The sequence below is a fragment of the Protopterus annectens genome, chromosome 3.part1, assembly GCF_019279795.1.
Source record: "Protopterus annectens isolate FY-2018-M chromosome 3.part1, PAN1.0, whole genome shotgun sequence".
In the NCBI taxonomy this organism is placed as follows: Eukaryota; Metazoa; Chordata; order Ceratodontiformes; family Protopteridae; genus Protopterus; species Protopterus annectens.
Window position 1 is genome coordinate 1,822,477,570 of NC_056732.1, and position 21,674 is coordinate 1,822,499,243.

The following is a 21,674-nucleotide window of genomic DNA, read 5'->3' on the forward strand; positions in this document are numbered from 1 at the left end:
GCTGGAGACAGTGAATCTCCCTCGGCTTTTGAGGTAGTGGAGAGGGTACTGTCGAGGTCATCCAGGTCCCCGACCGGGCCTTCGGATCCACCCGTACCCCCACTGTATCAGGGTCTGTCTTCGATCATCCGTCCATCTGGACAGCCTGCCCAAAGCCTCCAGTTGGTTCCTATGGAGGAACACCACCCTGCGGACGAGCCCTCTTCGGACAGTCCCGCCGAAGAGGCGCCTCGGAAGCACCAGTGCAAAAGGAGGCACCTGGACTCCCCCGAGTCCATTACCATGGATACGGATTTGGATGATACGGAGGGCTCCCCAAGGTCACCCCCTGAAGATGTCTCCTTTGGAGACATCATGGAAATGTTGCGTATAAGAGGGGGGAGGTCTGCCCAAAAGCCCTCCATGGACGAGTCTGTATTTCTGGAGGCCTTTGAGGCAGGCCCATCTACCTCCTGGGTGTCCCCCCCAGCCGACCCCTTGGTGGATTTAATTACCACCAGGGCTTGGAAGGAGCCCAACACCGTGAAGCCTATCCCTAGATGCCCAGACAAGGTCCTCAGCCCTCCCTCTGACAGACCTTCTTGGTCCAAAGGCCCGCCGGTTGATGCTATGTTGGTGGCGGTGGCCACTAGGAAAGAACTTGCCCAAGAAAGTTCTTCGGTCCATCCGCCGGACAAGGAGTCCCGGGCATTGGACCGTATTGGGAAGCGGATGTTTGCTTCAGCGACCTTTGCCAAAAGGTCGCTGAACTACATGGCACACACCATTAGGCTACAGCGTGACTTAATTAAAGAATACGCTGCAGCCCCTCTGGAGTCCATTTCGGTCCCAGACAAAAAGGTTTTTGAGACTCGAATGGCCACTCTAAAGTCCATATCAAACACATCTATGCGGCTTCTTTCCCATGCCACGGAAGGAGTCGCTAGAGCTAGTGGAGCTGGAGTGGTCTTGCGACGTCACTCCTGGCTCCGCCTTTGCAACTTCACGGATCCCTTTAAGGCATCCTTCGCGAACGCCCCTTATGACGGTTCGGCCTTATTTGGCTCAACAGTTCGCGACACGCTGGTCCAAAGCAAAAAGGATGGGAAGACGCTGTCGGCCGTCGGAATCCGCTTCTCTAGCCCCCAAAGATCCTTCTCCAGGAATCAGAGGGGGCAAAAGAAGCTGTGGTTCCGTAAATCTCAGCAATCCCATCCTGCTGCGGACAACTCGTCCTCTAGAGGCAGAGGAGGACAAGGTGGATGCCGGCCCAGAGGCAGAGGGGGGCCACGTATCTTTGGGTCTAGAGAACCTTTCTCTGACAGACCCGCGCAACAGCCCTGAGGGCTTGCCCGACTGTCCCTCTCTGGAGGCAGTCGGGGGGCGATTATCGGAGCACCTGTCAAACTGGGAGTCCATTACAAAGGATTGATGGGTGCTCCGGATTATATCCAGAGGTTACACTATACCGTTTACACCCCCCCAAACCCAAACGTCTCCCCGATGTTCCACCCCATCAAAGGGAGTCCGCAGCTCTGGAAATTTCAGAGTTGCTAAGAAAAAGAGCCATCCAGCCCGTCCCCCCCAGATCAGTCCGGGTTGGGTTATTACTCCAGGTTCTTCTTGGTGCCAAAGAAAACGGGGGACCTCAGATCCATCCTAGACCTCTCATCCCTGAACCTGTTCATACCCAAGGAAAAGTTCCGGATGGTTACCCTCCAATCTATTCTCCCCCTTCTGCGGGAGAACGACTGGATGTGCTCGTTAGACCTCAAAGATGCGTACTACCATATACTAATGGACAGACAATCCAGGAGGTTCCTCCGCTTCCGGCTAGGAGCCAGTCATTATCAGTTCAGGGTTCTTCCATTTGGCCTAACCTCAGCCCCCAGAGTGTTTACCAAAGTCATGGCAGTGGTTGCAGCCCACCTGAGACTCCAGGGCATTCAGGTGTTCCCTTACCTAGATGACTGTCTCCTCACCGCCCCCAACAGGCATCTACTGGTTGTGGTGAGAGATTACGCCCTCTCTCTGTTCCGTCATTTGGGCATTTCAGTGAATCTGAAGAAATCCTGCCTGTGCCCCACTCAAGCCCTAGAATTCATAGGGGCCAGGTTGGATACTCGGATCTCCAAAGTGGTTCTGACATCGGTCAGGCTGAACAATTTGTCTCTCCAAGTCTTAGACATTCTTCGGAGCCCCGCTCCTCCAGCAGAATTAGTCCTGAGGGCGCTAGGGTCTATGTCAGCAGTGATCGGCCTTTCTCTCCATGCCCCTCTGCGAATGCAAGTGTTACAGTGGACTCTCCAGGTCCAATGGTCACTATCGCTCCATCCTTTAGACATGCCGATTCCACTGAGCAGGGCATGCAGGGACTCCCTTCTTTGGTGGTTACAGGCTCAGGAACTCAAAGAAGGGAGACCTTTTGTGATTCCCCCAGTCAAAGCCACATTGACCACGGACGCTTCTTGCCTCAGGTGGGGCGGACATTATGCGGGCAACTCCGTCCAAGGCACGTGGACTCCTCTAGAGACTGCATTGCATATCAACATCCTAGAGATGAGGGCAGTGCTTTTGGCGTTGCAAGCTCTTCATCACCTTCTTCCTCTGGGGACTATTGCAATCAAGACGGACAACATGTCCGTTGTCTGGTATATAAACAAACAGGGAGGGACCAGATCTTACCCCCTGTGTTGATAAGCCATGAGAGTGTGGGAATGGGCGATTTCCACCAACCGCTTTCTGATAGCAACGCACATTCTCGGACGGTCCAACACATTAGCGGACAAGTTAAGTCGGGTATTTCTCAGCCCTTACGAGTGGTCTCTGAATCCATCTGTCACGAAGCAGATATTCCTCAAGGGGGGTCAACCTCGCTGCAACCTTTTCACTTCTCCCCTAAACACAAAATGCAGTGATTACTTCACGATAGTTCCCCCCAGAGGGGAATCCCCCAGGGACGCTCTGGTTCATGCTTGGCCGCCTGGTCTCCTTTATGCGTATCCTCCTCTTCCTCTGATGATGAAATTCATCCAGAAAGCCTGTTGGTTGGGGAGCAGAGTGATTCTCATAGCCCCATTCTGGCCTCGACAAATCTGGTTCCCCTTTCTGCAGTCTCACAGTGTGGCTCCCCCACGGATTCTGGACCCCAGACCAGACCTAATCTCGCATCCGATGAAATGCCACACTCCGAACCTGGTCAACCTCAGGCTCACGGCCTGGTTGAGCCAGTTCCGTTAATGGCTAGGACTCCCGGTATCTCATCCCCTGTTAAGGCCATTCTGGTGGCAGCTCATAAGCCATCCACCAGAAAGCTCTACAACAGTAAATGGAAACGCTTTTCCATCTGGGCAAAGGATAAGGAATTAGATCCCTTTACGGTTCCTATTCCTACTATCCTGGACTTCCTGTCCCTTCTTTTTAGACAGGGAGCTAGTGCATCTACCGTTAAGGTCCAGCTTGTAGCCATCTCTTATTATCACGTGGGGGATGGCGTAGATTCTTTGGCGTCAACAAAAATATGCAAGACCTTCTTAAAAGGCGTGTTTCTCTTAAAGCCCCCTATTAAGCCGGCAGTGCCTCCATGGGATCTTACCTTGGTCTTACAAGCATTAACAAGACCACCTTTCGAGCCAGCGGCCTCAGTGCCATTAAAATTCTTATCTTGGAAAACGGTCTTTTTGGTCGCTATTACTTCAGCCAAGCAAGTCTCAGAATTGCAAGCCTTGTGCATTAAGCATCCATACCTTATTTTTCACAAAGATAGGGTGGCCCTCAGGACTAATCCTTCCTTTCTGCCTAAGGTAGCCACAGAGGCTAACATTAATCAGTCTATTAACCTTCCTGTTTTCTTCCCGAATTTCCAAAACAAAGGTGAATATACATTGCACAAATTGGATGTACACAGACAACTACGTTTTTACTTGCATAGGACTAAAGATTTTTGCAAGTCAGACCAGTTGTTTGTTTCTTATGCTAAGTCAGCCATGGGCAAACCAATTTCTAAGGTGACAGTGGCAAATTGGATCTCTCAGTGTATTAGACAGGCATACAGTTCATCTGGGAAGCCAGCTCCGGTTGGCGTGCGGGCGCATTCTACTAGATCTGTGGCTACCTCGACAGCTTTTTGGTCTAGAGTTCCGGTAGACGATATTTGTTCAGCAGCTACCTGGTCCTCTTCCCATACGTTCATTTCTCATTACAAACTGGACATGATCTCCAGAAGTAGGGCTTCCTTTGGCTCCGCGGTGCTTCGGAATATCCTTCCGTAGGGACCACCCAGGGTCTTTAGGTAAGCTGGGGACTCTGTCCCACAGGTTGCAGATCAAATGAAGTAACTACTTCAGATAAAGAAGTTATATACTCACCATAATGTTCCATCTGAGTAGATACTTCATTTGTCTGCAACCGACCCCCCCTGCCATCCCCCGAACCTCGGTAAGGTATTGTTCCTTTGGAGATTTTTTCTCCGTCTTTAGCCTATAGGGCAAACTAACCGATCTGAGGTAATGTGGTTGGTAGTAAGGGATTATGGGTAGGGGGGAGGAGCTAGGAGCTCGGATCTTGGAGCTTGGAAAGCTGCCGGTTCGGATCCGAGGTCAGATCCGACTACCCACAGGTTGCAGACAAATGAAGTATCTACTCAGATGGAACGTTATGGTGAGTACATAACTTCTTTTTTTAGCACTTCATTGATGTCAAATGAAACATTTTCCCCCATGACCCCTTAAGTCATTTGTCCATGCCTCCATAAGCAGTCGACTGTCATCAAATGGAACACTTCCCCCAATGATCCTGGGAAAAGTAATTTTACTAAGTTCAAATGAACCAGTGTTTCCACATATACGTTCAGTAATTTGTCCATGTATACCCAAGCACTTCACAAACAGCAAATGAAACATTTCTCCCAACGATTCCCTCAGTAGAACATCCATGCCTGGCAAAAACTTCACTGACAACAAATGGATCATTTCCCCCAATGATCCCTTCAGTAGTTTCTCTCTGTGTGTTCATGCATTTCACTGACACCAAAAGTAACATCTTCACAAAACAATCCCTTCAGTAAGTTGTCTGCACAACCATATCATTCACAACAAATTAAACATTTCCAACCAGAATATCCACACACAGACTTCAGTGATGACAGAGCAAATAATTTCCTCAAATGAGCCCTTCTGTACTTGCTCCATTACTGCTGAAGTCATTCACTGTCACCAAATAAAACATTTTCCCCAACAATCATTTTACTAGTATGTCCATGTCTGTACAAGCACTTTTACTGACAGCAAAATAAATATATTCCCCCATGACCATTTTTAGTAGTTTGTCCATATCTGCGCAAGTATTTCACTAACACCATATCAAACTCTCCCCAGTGATCCTTTCAATACTTGTTCCATGTAGGCCCAAGCACTTCTCTGACATGAAATGATCACATATTTTCTCCATGTAAACACAAGCAGTTCACTGATGACAAATGAAACATTTCCCCCAAAGGCACCTTCAGTAGTATGTTCATGTCAGCCCAAGTGCCATAAAACTATAAAACATAAGAAAGGAGGAGAGGAACCTAACAGAAAGTAAGAAAGAACCTGCTTTAACTCCAGTGCACTCATGCAGTATACACAGACCCTTACTACCTCATGGTTTGGTTTGGCCCTGCTGCACTCAGGCTTGCTCCGCACCCCACCCTGCCCCCAAATCTCATCTGCCCCAATGGTGCTAAATATACAGTGCTACAACCACACTCCCTCTTTCTTTAACCAATCAGCTATATCCAAGTCATCAATAGGCTCTCCAGTACTTAACCTTTCTATCCTATCTTAAAAAGTTTAAACTGGGGACAAGTCAACCTCAATAATCCCAATGTTACTTGCAATGAAACTGCTTAAAATACTACCACTGTACTCTCTGCTACCCTTTCTGCTTATACCCACATCTTCTTACTGCCTATGAATATAATACATACTCAGGTTTCCACTACCCAAAAGGCCAAACCTCCAGTTTTATAGCTTCACACAAGCTTGAACACTTAATACATCCCCTCCCATCTAACTCCTTACTTACTAGGTATCAGCATCCCATTAGGACAAGATATGCCAACCCTAAAACCAAAAGATACCAAAATCTATTAATTAAAATCTGGAAGCGCACAATCAGATTACAATGCAACTTTACAATGGATGGAGATATCCACCCAAATCCTGGCCCATCCTCATCCATTGGCTCTAGGTCCTTTACTAACTGTCCCACTACTACAGAAATCTTAGACAAACCCCTAAACTCACTCTTGATCAGTCACCTAAATATCAGAAGTGTAAACAATAAGATTCAACACCTACATGCCCTCTTAGATGTTCTTTCCCCAGACATAATGTCTTACTGAAACCTGGCTAAAACCTTGTACTTCAGATAAAGAAGTTATACCACCAGGCTATAACATCCTAAGGCTTGATCAAGGGAAGTGGGGTAGCTGTATAAACCCATGCTTGAACTGTCCAATAATGCCCTGCAAACATCCCTGTTTGTCAATGCTGAAATTCTTATCACTAAGCTCCACATTAATAAGAACAAATGTATAAATCTCGTCTGTGTGTATATTCCCCCAGGCAATAACATAAATACCCTTGAAGATATCCTACATTGGTTACCCAGCAATTACCCCAAGAAACCATTGTACTTGGGGACTTCAACATAGACTGGAACATGTGTTCCTCAGATTCCGCCACTCACCGCATAAACCTTTATGGATTTTCACAGGTCATATCCTCCCCCCACTAGGATCAGTAAACCCAACAATAAAGCAAGTATTCTGGATTGGATTCTTGTTAACACCCATCCCCTCAAATACAAGGGTGGGACCCTGCCTGATGATGTAAGTGATCACCTCCTCACCTATTTAATCAGGCAAAAAGCTGATATCCACAACCAGCCCATTTTTAAAACAATAAGAATTTCAACTGCACAATTTTCCAAAATGAACTCAAATCTTGCAATTGGTCAGTACTGAAACCATTTCCACTTGAAGAAGCAGTAAATTACTTTAATACCAAATTCATATCCATCCTTGACACCCATGCACAAGCACGGACTATTAGAACCAAAACAAAAGTTGCTCCTTGGCTCTCAAAAGAAACCAGACATAAAATGCTACTTAGAAATAGGGCTTGGGCCATTTCAAGGACCACAAAAAAACCAACAGATCAACTTAGATTCATACAGCTAAGAAATGAAATAAAAAAATCCACCACATTAGACAAGAAAAAATATTACTGTCATCTGTAAGAAAAACATCAAAACAAGCCACAAAAGTTTTGGGTAGGTATAAACAAACTCCTTAGTCCAGGACAGTCCTCCACCCTACCCCCTTGAATTCTAACCAAAAACACCCTGCATAAATTGCCAATACCTTTAACAGCTTCTTTACAACAACCATCCAGAACCTAGATAACCAATTATCCCCTGGATGCCCATATTCTCCGGCAACTACACCCTGCTCCCAACTCCCCTTTAACTTCAAGCCAGTTTGCACATCTTTGGTCCGAAAATTACTTAAAAAAACTAAAGTCTACCACCCTTTTGGCTGATCTCCTCCCTGCAGAATATCTACAAAAAGCTGCAGATGCCATAGCATACCCCATTACTATCCTGATCAATCGAACTATAACCGAAGCATCCATTCCCTCCATCTGGAAGATCTGGAAGATATCCCATGTCATGCCACTCCATAAAGGGGACAGCTCTGCTGAACTTTCAAACTAAAGACCCATAGCTATTCTGTCACCCTTGGCTAAAATTATGGAAAAATGCATCCACAATCAACTCCTGAACTATCTTATCCATAATACTTTTCTAGCCAACACCCAACATGGCTTTAGACCATTCCATAGTACAATCTCAGCCCTCCTCTCCTTCTTTAACATCATTAACCAACACCAAAACAATAATAAACTTTCGTCTGCTATCTTTCTCAATCTTTCAAAAGCCTTTGATATGGTAAACCACCAAATACTCATATCCACCCTTTTCCCTATCACCCTTGGAGTAACCCAAGGCTCCATACTAGGTCCACTATTTTCCAATGGTTTGTATAAGGTCATCCCAAATGCAACATGCATTCAATATGTGGATGACTCTACTTTAGAATGCAGATTCTATCCCAAAATACTTTTAACACAGTTGAAAATTGGCTCCTTAACCATCTTCTCATGTTAAATCCTAATAAAACCAAACTGCTGCTTTTCTCCCCCATTCACAGGTCTGTCCCTATAACCTTTACATTAAAATCCAACAACGGCACCATTTCCCCAGATTCCTCAACCAAACTGTTAGAAGTTATAATAGATAATAATCTTAAGTTTGATCTGCATATCAATAAAACTATTAAAACAGTTAATAAAAGACTTGGCTCACTATATAGGATCAAGCCCTTCCTAACTCCATTAGCCAGAACTGTATCTGCTCGTACACATCAACTCTCCACCCTCCACTATGATGCCCCTCTATTTACAAGCCTCAGCAAAACTGACCTTAATAAACTTTCTAGCAGCTACAATCACATTGCTAGATTTGCTACCAATGCAGCCTACAGAAATAATCACTGTCATAATCTAAATCTACTAGGATGGCTTGAACTGCCTAACCTACTTCAGCTTAACCAACTAATAGCTGCACACAAGATCCTGTACTAACCAGATAATACACCTGTACTTAAAAACCTCATCACCCCCTACAGTAACCTTAGCGCACTTCGTTCATCTGAAAGACTACTAGTTCAAACTCTCAAATCCAACAACACAGTCGGTAAATCTCTGTTTGCTAACTCTGTTGGCAAAACTTGGAATTCTCTTCCTGCTAATCTTGCATCTGAACTCTCTCTCTACCTCAGTTCAAGAAAAGTCTGATTCAGTACTTTAAAAACTATGGCTATGTCCTTGCTCTAATCCAGACTAACTCTAACCATCACTTGTGTGCACATGGAGGACTTCTGCCTACACTTTATTCTTTCTTAACTTATAAATCCTATGATCTCCTTGGATCTACTACCAGGTTAGCCTACTAGGCATTCAATACCCTATCATTCTTAAAAACACTTTCTAGAATTTTCCATCTGGGTAAAAATTTAATAATTTGTATATCTGTTTTTGTGTTTGTTTACATCTGTGAAAAAATCCTTTTATTTGTGTTTTATTTTGTCTTTTAAACTGTAAAAATGTAACAGTTTGTTGAATGCCTTTTTGGAGCTTTTGTCCCTGGGCCTCCACTGAAAATGGACATGCATCTAGCCGGACTATCCCGGTAAATAAATGTAAAATAAATAAAGTGCTTTACTGACATCAAATGAAACATTTCCCCCAATGATCCCTTTAGCTAAGAGGTGAAGAAGTATGCAAACATCTTAACTGCTGCTGCCACTGCTGTATCAATCTTACACCCCACCCCAAAACACAGTTGTGGATCAGAACATGCATACTAACACAAATCTTGTTGTTCAAGAACTCAGCACAGCTCCTCGTGGTGGCCAGCAGTGTTCCTCTAGCAGCAGAGACCAGAAAAGACTACCTTTCCCGATTTTAAGTATTTTTTCTTGGCTTTTTTGACTTTTTGTGACTTTCGACTACTGTTTTTGCTTGTTTTATCAGAATCTGCACTGTTTTTACTGTCTTTATAAGCTAAAACTGTTTACTGCACTTGCTAGTTTAAGTTTGCCTAAAAGTTAAACTACAGGCTAATACACTCAAGTGTACTAGCTTTTGATAGCATTTAGTCGAAAATTATAGCATTTATTGTGTTTTCTGCCTTTCTGTAAAAAATACTTGAAAAAAACAAAAAAAATATCCTTGTTTTCCATACTTTCCTAACTAGTGTTCCAGAGACCAGATTTTGCTGATCCCTGGGCTTTGTCTTGGTTCCTGTGTTTCTCCATTTTCCTTGTTTGGTCAGGGGGAAGTTTCTTTACTCACCAGTGAGAGTGGGGAGTACTGAGCTGCCTGTTAGTCCTTAGAGGAGTGGTTTAAGGCAGTAACTTGTAGTCTATTGGCCATTTTGGGTCATTTCCTGTCTTTTCCAGCCCCCTGCTATAAAGGATGTTTTGGCGGGCTTTTCCAGCTATTGAGAACTCAGCACAGCTCCTCGTGGTGGCCAGCAGTGTTCCTCTAGCAGCAGAGACCAGAAAAGACTACCTTTCCAGATTTTAAGTATTTTTTCTTGGCTTTTTCGACTTTTTGTGACTTTCGACTACTGTTTTTGCTTGTTTTATCAGAATCTGCACTGTTTTTACTGTCTTTATAAGCTAAAACTGTTTACTGCACTTGCTAGTTTAAGTTTTGCCTAAAAGTTAAACTACAGGCTAATACACTCAAGTGTACTAGCTTTTGATAGCATTTAGTCAAAAATTATAGCATTTATTGTGTTTTCTGCCTTTCTGTAAAAAAAAAAACTTGAAAAAACAAAAAAATATCCTTGTTTTCCATACTTTCCTAACTAGTGTTCCAGAGACCAGATTTTGCTGATCCCTGGGCTTTGTCTTAGTTCCTGTGTTTCTCCATTTTCCTTGTTTGGTCAGGGGGAAGTTTCTTTACTCACCAGTGAGAGTGGGGAGTACTGAGCTGCCTGTTTGTCCTTAGAGGAGTGGTTTAAGGCAGTAACTTGTAGTCTATTGGCCATTTTGGGTCATTTCCTGTCTTTTCCAGCCCCCTGCTATAAAGCACGTTTTAGCGCGCTTTAGCGAGATTTAGCGCGGAGCTGCCACTGTTGCACACTAGGGCAGCGCCGGTTAAGCAGGTTTAAACTATTCGGGCTACCTAAAGTCCACTCTTCAAATTTTCCCTTAAAACTACCTTCCTCGAACTATACTACTGATCTAATCAGCGTATCCTATAACTAAAAAGATCATCTCTACTTGACCCCAAGTAGACTATTTCTCTATCTGTTAAACCTAGCACTTGCTCCTACAGTACTTATCACCTTGATACAGCACTCTTGTCATAGTACCCCAAAAAAGGCAAACCCCCATTTCTCGGTCACCCACATCCCCCGGAATCTCTTTTAAAGTTTTTGTCTATTCCTTCTAGCATGTCGAGGGATCAGTTGCTAGTGTCCTCTCCTGCTCAGCTGGTGAACCTGGGAATATTGAGGCAATGTTACAATTGCCTCATGTACACAGACAACCCTCTCCTCCTCCCACAAAACACAAATACATGCGAGAGATGCAACTATACGGCCAAACTGGAGGCTGAGCTCTCTCAACATAGGACTGGCAAGACCAGACAGGAGGAGAAGGTTACCACACACACTATAGACCCAGTCTCACATAGTACCATCACAACCTCAAATCATACACATAAACACACAAAGACATACTCGGAGGCTCTGATCAAAAATCTACCAAAACAGCAGAGGCCACCAAAGCAGACACCCAGACAACCACCACCACAGAACACAACACCTGCAACACATAGACCTCACAGTCAAACAGTCACAGCCCTTAAGGCCAAACACAATGCCAGACACACTAGTCATTGGTGACTCCATAGTCAGACACACTGACGTCCCGCTCACCAGACTGAGTAAGGAGAGAGTTACAGTAAGCTGCCTGTCGGGCGCTAGAATCCGCCACATAACGCAAGCACTCAGGTCTCTCAACAGCAGGTACAAATACGACTCAGTCATTGTCCACGCTGGTGTAAATGACCTGAGACGTACCTCCTTGGACTACATGAAAAGAGACATTGAGGAGCTCTCTGATTATGTAGCCCAGGCAGGTATGACCCTGACCTTGAGCAGTATCCTACCTTCACCAAGAATGATGCCACAATACAGAGATAAGATGATCAGCTTTAACAATTGGCTTAAACTCTGGTATCATTCAAAGGGGATCCAATGTCTGTCTGCCTGGGATGACATGCTGGACAAGCCACGCTGCTTCGCAAGGGACGGCTTGCACCTGTCACCCTGGGATTCTGGATATTGGCAAAGGCTCTTGCCACCCCATAGTGCCTTTTTAGGCAAGGCTCAAATTCTAAACCTACCACCCTAGAACACAAAAAGGAAAAAAACTAAGGGTAATGCTGCTCAATGCCAGAAGTCTAAATCTCAAAATGCACGCACTCGAGGCCCTTCTCAGTATGGAGAACATTGATGTTTGTGCTGTGACAGAAACCTGGTTCAAGGCTCCTGAGAGCACCCCAGCACTATCAGGTTTTACCTCATATCATGCGTTCCGGCCCCAAAATCCGGACAATACCAAGAAAGGAGGGGGGGTATCCATATTCATCAAGGACACCCACACCTCAAGACTGGTGACAACGCACGATGCATCGAAGACCATCCAGGTGCAATTAACCATAGGCAAGACTGCTCTGCAAATTGTAGCATGTTACAGGCCACCCTCACAAACTCAGGAACCTCACATGGCTTTCCTGAAAACACTGGAGGGGATAAATGTATCTCCAAACACCATCATACTAGGTGACTTCAATTACCCTAATATAGACTGGGAACACTACTCGAGCCCAAACACCCTAGCCCAAAAGTTCCTGGAATTCATAAACTCAAATGCCATGGAACAACTAGTCACCATCCCCACAAGAGGAGAAAACATACTTGATCTCATCATCACGAACATGGGAGCACAATGTTCAACACCGGAAGTATACCCCTCACTGGTGAGATCAGATCACAAACTAATCTCGCTGGAGGTCCTCATCCCACCCCACCTGAAATAAAAAAGACCACAGTAAAGAACTTCTCGAAAGCTGACTTCACACTTCTAAAGACTAGTGTGGTCTCCTTTAAGGCCCCCGAGCCGGTGGAAAACAGTATTCAAGCCGCTGAATCACTTACAAATGCCTTCTACCAGCACCTGCAGGACTGCATGGATAAGGCAATCCCAAGCAAAACAAAGACTCTTTGTACCAAAGGCAAGCGTCCAGTCTGGTGGACCCCAGCTATAAACAAACTCTACAACAAAAGGAGGAAGCTACTACAAGATAGAGCTAAATTCTTAAAAGGTAAGACACCTTTGATCACTATAAGTAAAAAACTAAGAGCTCTCATAAAATCATCCAAAGCAAATTTTGAGAGAAAAATAGCTAAAGACTCAAAAGACAATCATAAGGCCTTCTTTAGCTATGTTAGAAACCTGGGTGGAAACTCCCAGATATGCTCAGAACTAGTTCAAAATGATGTGAAGATTACTGATCCTACAGACATTGCCAACATACTGGCTGACAGGTTCAGTGCAAACTTCTCCCCTCCCCAAAAGGAGAGATATCTATACCAAACAATTGCAGCCCCCCAAACATCTCTAATGCCCAAGTGAGAACTGGTCTCTCCAAAGCAAAAAACACAGCATCCATGGGACCTGATGGTGTCCCCGGCTGTGTGCTCCACGAACTCAACGAGGAATTAAACCCACAGCTAGGACAACTGTTTAATCATAGTCTCACCTCTGGATACGTACCCAGGGAGTGGCGCACTGCGACTGTGGTCCCACTTCACAAAGGCGGTGCCTCCACCGACCCTGGAAATTACCGGCCCATTAGCTTGACAAGCCTTATCTGCAAAGCTATGGAGAGGATCATAATGGACCTCATAAATAAAGACATAGGGAATTTGCAGACTTTGGATCCAACCCAGTTTGGCTTTGTCAAAGGCAGATCATGCCTTCTAAACTTGGTTGACTTTTTCGAAACAGTCACCAAAGCCATTGATGAGGGAAAGGCAGTCCATACAGCCTACCTCGATCTGGCGAAGGCCTTCGATACAATACCCCACTCGGGTATCATTGAAAAACACATCAGCTTAAATGTTAACCCATACATCACAAGATGGGTTGCAAACTGGCTGAGTGACAGAACCCACAGGGTCAGAGTTGCTGGCGCCATGTCAGACTCAAAGCCTGTCACAAGTGGTGTCCCACAGGGCTCAGTCCTGGGCCCACTGTTGTTTGGCATCTACTTTTCCGAAGTACAAGCAAACACAGGAGGGTTATGGCTGACAAAGTTTGCAGATGACTGCAAACTGGGCGCCGTAGTCGAAAACACATCTGATACAGATATCCTTCAGAAGGGTCTCACAGAAACGGATAACTGGTGCCAGAGCCATGGCCTAAAGTTAAATGCCAAAAAATGCATAGTCATACCCTTCGGGAAAAACAAGGTTACCCCTAGCTACCACATAGGTGGCAATCCACTGAGCACAGAAGAAGTTATCAGGGACCTGGGGACCCAGGTTGACAGTAGTCTGTCATTCGACACCCATGTAGCTAAAGTAGTTAGGAAGACCTTCTACATTGCCCACCTTATCATGAAGGGATTCACATCTAGATCAAGGGAGGTCATAGTCTCCCTATACTCATCACTCATCAGACCAATGATTGAGTACAATGCCCCATTCGGAATGTATCTGACCCGACACTTGCAGTAGCTGGAGAGGCCACAAAAGTTCCTCACCAAAAGGATAAAGGGTCTCAAAAATCTGTCCTATGCTGCCCGACTGAAAGAACTCCAGCTCTATTCAGTAAACTTACCGCTGCTCAGAGGTGACCTTTGCCTGACATACAAGGCCATGTCAAACCCAGATTTTATGAATATGCTTCACCTCAAAAAATCTAGATCCATCAGAGCCACTAGGGCGGGAGACTTAAACCTCGACACGGCTATTAATAGGACGTGCTGGAGGGATAGATTCATCACCCAAAGACTCCCTATGCTATGGAACAAAATCCCGGTATATGTGAGGCAGAGCACCTCGCTGGCCTTGTTCAAGAGAAATCTTGACCAATGGATGGGAGATCGCAGATATACCCCAGGGATTACCTCAGTGTCACTGCTCGACAGAGGCACAACAAAATAATGGGTATAGTTCCCCATACTAAAGGGGTGGCGTAAGCCACAAAACTATGGGCTAGGCTTGTAAATGCCCTTGGGCAGATAGCCTAGTATGAACCTATGAACCTATAAGCAAGTTTGCAATTTCTATCTTTAGCTAAGAGGTCAAGACGGATGCAAACCTCTTAACTGCTGCTGCCACTGCTCAATCAATTTCACTCTTCACATTTATACACATAAACACACACACACACACACACACACACACACACACACACACACACAGAGCGATACACTGTTAATGTTTTTTTTTTTTTTTTACACTTGCTAACAAATGTTTTTCTGAGTCTAGGAACACTGGCCTCTGGAATATTTCAGCAGCATAAGGGAGATGCCATAGGAGTATCCCAGGCAGCTGCCATTCAAATTCTCTTGAATTTCCTGGTAGCAATGTGAACCAAAGTGGATGATTGCATCCACTTCCAAGCAACAGTCATGGATTAAAGAATTGCCATGCAGCAATTCTGTGCTACAGCCAATTTCCACTGCATCCTCGGTGCAATAGACTGCACCCACATTCCATTTAAAAGACTTGCTCTACCTGCTGCATAACTATACATCAAAACCAAGGGATGTCAGGTGGTGTGCTCAGCACATCCCACATTCTCATTACTAATACTATGCTGGCACACTCTGGTAGTGTCCATGATGCTGCAATATGAAGGAAAAGTGGTCTGAGGTCTGTTCACACTTCCTCTGGACAGTATTGCCTGTCCATCCAAGAAGACTGCGATCATGCTTGGGAGGAACCTCGATTATAACTTCATTCTCTCTCTGTGAGAAATTGTCTTCCCTACTTCTGCTTGACATCTGGAAGACAATGTGATAAGCAAATGTTATACTTTATATGGAGGCTTGCATATTAATATGATGATGTTACAAGCATATTTCAGTTTACTATCTCACCTATCATTTACAATGCAAAGCTGTGCTAAACAATCAGTTTCATTTGCATTACTGTTATGAAGAGATAATCAGAATAAATATGAAAACATGTCTGAATATGTAACATAAGAAGTAACAACATCATCACATGTACAATCCATTAAAAGTTGCGTAGGTCACATATGGGATTTGAACCCATGGCAGTGGATAAAATAACAGGTAAGGGACAACCACACAACTAATGTGCCATAGTAATGGTGTTCCACAGTTACATGCACATCCAAATAGAATGAGCATGTGTACTCCAAGAATGTCAGAAACCTGTTATATACAACCACCGTCAGTGATACACTTCAAAGCAAATGTTACTTTCATAACATGGTATGTAACACACATTAATGGAAGTTATATAGAAACAGTGCAGAAAAAAGTCAGCATATTAAATGAACTGTTATGCACTCATGGCAACATATCGACAATATAAACAGCCAGCCATCCTCATGTTGTGTCTATAAGACTGCATGCATTAACAACTACTATATCACTAAGCATCAGAAAGTATCTGTAAACTAGTCAATGAACATACAACTTACAGAAATCCTCAAAAGTCATTGGTTTCCATTAACATACCACAGATATTGCAAGTTAGTCAGAAATAACACTACAGATGCATTTTCAGTCTATCCATATCTATAGCTCACTGACACTAGTTTCTTTTTATCCATATGCTATTACCGCATATGAGGAAAATTTCCTTGTCTGTGGTGGTCTTTATCCACCCTTGTATGGATATTGTCGAATTCTGTCCCCCTTTTTCATGTTACAGACAGATTATAATGCAGACAATTTACCACAAAAAGGACTGACAACATGTATAAGTTGATTTATACAGATTAATGATAACATGGGTATATGACAATAGCAATCTACTCCACCACAATGCCAGCAGGTGACAGGTTATTGTTGAAGCTAGCTGTACATCAGCTATGCCTTAAAGTGTGTAAATAATATCACAAAGAGGGAATGTAGGGAAGAAGATCAGTAAAGTAGAAGTTAAAAAATAGAAGTTGAAGTTATGGAATGCCTGCCAAGTGAAGGATTTGTTGTAGAAAGTCTAACACTGGTTCATAGGTAGGTACTAGGCTATCTGCCCGAAGGCATTTATAAGCCTAGCCAGAATGTGTTGGCTTTCGCCACCCCCTTAGATTAGTTCCCTGTGCCTCTGTCCAGCAGAGCCACTGAAGTGATCCCCGGGGTAAACTTTCTGTTTCCCATCCACTCATCAAGGCTTCTCTTGAAGAGTGCTAGTGAGGAGCTCTGCCTAATGTAGATTGGAATCTTGTTCCAAAGCATGGGAAGTCTCTGGGACAGAAATCTATCCCTCCAGCACATCCTATTTATTGTTGTGGTGAGGTTTAGATCCCTAGAGAGTGTGGCTCAAGGGGATAAGGTTTCTTTAGGTGGAGCATGTCCATCAATTCTGGGTTGGACATGGCCTTGTATGTCAGGCAGACATCACCTCTGAGCAGGCGGTATGCAACTGAGAACAGCTGGAGTTTCTTCAGTCGAGCTGCATAGGGCATCTGTTTGAGGCCAGTGATCCTCTTGGTGAGGTACTTCTGTGGTCTTTCAAGCTGTTGCAGGTATCTTTTAAGGTACATCCCAAATGGGGCGTTGTATTCTATGATGGGTCTGATGAGTGATGAATAGAGGGGCACAATGACCTCTTTTGATCTGGATGAAAACCCTTTTGTGATTAGGTGGACCACATAGAAGGATTTTCTAACCACTTTGGCAATAGGATTATCAAGGGAGAGATTACTATCTACTTGGGTCCCCAGATTCCATATTAAGTTTTCCGTATTTAGGGGATTACCACCTATGTGGTAGTTTGTGGGTACTTTGTTATTTCCAAAGGGAATAACTATGTACTTTTTGGCATTTAGCTTGAGGCCATGATTTTGACACCAGGTATCTGTCTCATAGAAACCTTTTTGGAGGATGTCTGTGTCAGTCGGTGTGTCAATTATACCCTCTAGTTTGCAGTCATCTGCGAACTTGGTCAGCCATAGTCCTCCTGTGCTTGTCTATACCCCTGAGAAGTATACGCCGAAAAGGAGGGGGTCCTAGGACTGAGCACTGGGGAACGCCATTTGTAAATGGTTTAGAGTCAGACCTAGCTCCTGCAACTCTCACCATGTGGGTTCTGTCCATGAGCCAATTGACAACCCATCTTGTGACATAGGGGTTTATGTTCAGGCTGGTGAGCTTGTCTATAATACCAGAATGGGGAATGGTGTCAAAGACCTTTGCGAGGTCTAGGAAGGCTGTGTGTACCACCTTTCCCTCGTCTATATCCTTGGTAACTGTCTCAAAGAAGTCCAACAGGTTTAGGAGGCATGATCTGCCTTAACAAAGCCGAACTGGGTAGGGTGCAGTGTTTGGAGGTTCCCAATGTCTCTGTTAATGGGTTCCATGATGATGCGCTCCATAACCTTGCAGACCTAGTTAGTCAGGCTTATAGGGCAATAATTCCCGGTGTCTGTTGTGGCTCCACCTTTGTGGAGCGGAATAGCCATTGCTGTGCGCCACTCTATGGGTACGTAGCCTGTGGATAGGCTGAGTTTGAACAGTGTGTTTAGGTGAGGGGTTAGTTCATCTTTGAGCTTGTGTAGGACGCAGCCTAGGACACCATCCTGTCCCATTGATATTGTGTTTTTAGCTTTGGAGAGGGCTATTTTAACCTACATGTCTGTGATTTCGGGGGCTCTACATTCTTCTGGTGTGGTTATGGGCCCTTTTGGGGGTGAGAGGGGGGTGAAGTTTGCACTGAACCTATCTGCCAGGACGTTGGCAATATCGGTTGGTTCAGTGTATTTTGTGCCATTCTGCACTAACTCCGAGCAGATCTGAGAATTGCCACTTAGATTCTTGACATAGCTAAAGAATGCCTTGTGGTTATCTTTGGAGTCCTTGGCAAGTTTTCTTTCAAAGCTCGCCTTGGACGATTTTATGAGGGATCATAGTTTCTTGCTGATACTTATCAGGGATGTCTTCCCTTCTTGGGATTTTACTTTTATCTGTACTAGTTTCCTCCTTCTATTGGATAGCTTGTTTATGGCAGGGGTCCACCAGACTGGTTTCCTTTTCTTGCAGAAGTGAGTCTTGGTTTTGCTTGGGATAGCACGATCCATGCATTCTTGTAGGTGCCCGTAGAATGTATTAGTAAAGGATTTTGCAGCTTGGACAGTTTTATCCTTCCACATGGGGGCTTTGAAACTTTCCACCTCAGTCTTAAGTAATGTGAAGTTTGCTTTTGAAAAGTTTTTCACTGTGGTTTCCTTGTCCGGGGGTGGGGGCGGAATGTGGATATCCAAAGTGATTTGTTTATGGTCAGATCTAACCAGCGAGGGTTGACCTCCGGTGTGGAACACCGGTCGCCCATGTTGGTGATGACCAGGTCCAATATGTTGTCACCTCTGGTGGAAGTGTTGACCAGTTGTTCCAGGGCATTTGAGTTTATAAATTCTAGGAAATGTTAGGCAAGGGAGTTAGTACTCGAGTAGTTCTCCCAGTTAATGTTTGGGTAGTTGAAATCACCCAATATTAGGGTGTTTAGTAGGACCTTTATATTACCCAGTGTTTTCAGAAATGCAGAATGGGGGTCCTGGGACATGGTGGGTGATCTGTAGCAAGCTGCAATTTGAATTGCAGTTTTACCCACTGTTAGTTGCACGTGGATGATCTCTGAAGCATTGTGCTGTGCCACTAACCTGGAGGTGTGGGTATTTTTGATGAATATGGATACTCCCCCACCTTTTGTATTTCAGTCTGGGTTCTGTGGCCGAAATGTATGGTATGAGTTGTAGTTTTAGTGCTGGGGTGCTCTCTGGAGCCTTAAACCAGGTTTCTGTTACTGCACATATATCGATATTCTTCATAATGAAGAGTGTCTCAAGTGCGTACATTTTGAGGTTTAGACTTCTTTACATCATGACATGATGGAATGAGTCCTCAAAGTATGGAGAAGCAGGAAGATCAGGAGACACATAGGTTCATAGGTTGGTACTAGGCTATCGGCCCTAGGGCCTATACAAGCCTAGCCATAACAATTCCCTGGCTATTTCTTCCCACACTATTTACTTCCCTGGACCCTTGTCCAGCAAGGTGACTGACGTGACCCTTGGGGTAAATTTCCTTTCTCCCATCCAATCATCAAGGTTCCTTTTGAAGAGGGCCAAAGAGACACTCTGCTTGACATGTATGGGCAGTCTATTCCAGAGTCTGGGGAGTGTCTTGGTCAGGAACCTATCCCTCCAGCATGTTTTGTTTATTGTGATGACAAGATTTAAATCCCTGGAGCGTGTGGCTCTGAGGGATTGGGATTTCTTTAAGTGTAGCATGTCCAACACCTCTGAGTTTGACATGGCCTTGTACGTTAAGCAGAGATTGCCTCTGAGTAGACGATATGCGACAGAATATGAAGAAGAAATATGGACACGGGAAAGAAAGAGAGATTTAATATGGTGTAAAATTTATGCAAAGGAGAAAGCAAAATTAATAAATACAAAAAGAACAGCACCAAAGATTTTTGACAAAAATACAGGCAAAGGAACCCAGACATGGAATACTTTACAATACTAAAAATAAGAAGACAAAGAGGAAAAGTAGAAAAGGAGATCAGTAATGGAGAAGTTAAAGAAATAGAAACTTGAGGTTATGGAGCACCTGTGAAGTGTAGGGTTCATTATAGAAAATTTAACTCAGAAAGCACCACAACAGGATAGAGGAATGGACGAAAGCACCACAACAGGATAGAGGAATGGACATCCAAATTAAAGGGAAAGCAGTGGAACAGGAGGCAACTGGTCAGGTGCCATATGAAGATATTCTGGAGCTTTCCACAGGAAACCTGTATAAATGTTCACTTGAAGCTGGACAACAAAGGAAGGAACAGGAAACTGTGGCAACTCTGATGCAGTCAATGTTAAGGACTAATAGACCTGTGAGTTCCCATATGACAGAGCAACGGATGACGCAGGAACAAATTGAAGAGAATGTGCCACAGGAAGATGCTATAGAACTTTCTATGGAATGCCCGCAAAAAATGGAGAAAGATTAGTTGTGTGATATCTTACCAGAACCAAAGATGTCCTTCTCTTCTGTGTTGCAGTATTCTCACATGTGGGATCTTCCGCCTCAGGTCACCCAAACATCCAGCCCATGTACCAAAGCTTAAGCCTGGGTACTATAAAGTGCGTGGGATGTCACACACACAGGGTCCATAAATGTGACATTTGCACTCACAAAACTCAGAACTAATTACAAAGTCAGACAATAGTCTAAGTATAGCTGAAGGATGTCATCCAGACAGTGAAAAAGTCTCTACGAGGTAGGAGAGAGGGAAGGAATACTGCAACATAGAAGAGAAGGACATCTATGGTTATGGTAAGATTTGACACAACTAATCTATGTCCTTCTATTCTCATGTTGCAATCTATGAGGATATGTGTTTTTTGTTTTTCTGTATGGCTTTTTATACACATCTTAAAAGCTTTATGTTACTTGGTCCTAAGTGGTTATGTATCAGATTCATTTGTGTTTTAATAGCGTTTTTATGGTAAGATTTAGTCAGGTTTACAAAACCGTCCAAATGATTTTATTTAGTTTTAAAAAAACATAAACAGTGCTTATATTAACTATGCATTCATATCGTTTTTTTAGGTAGAAAAATATTTAGAAATGTTTTTTGTACAAACTCTTTGCAAACGCTTCTAACCAGTTCCGGTCAAATGAACTAAGTTTTCGGTTGCGATGGTAACCGTAAAACAGTCTATTTTGTGATATATCTGTTAGTATTTAGATGCGCAGGGATCTCATTGCTTTTTATTTGTTTAAGCATAGACTTACTGATGAATT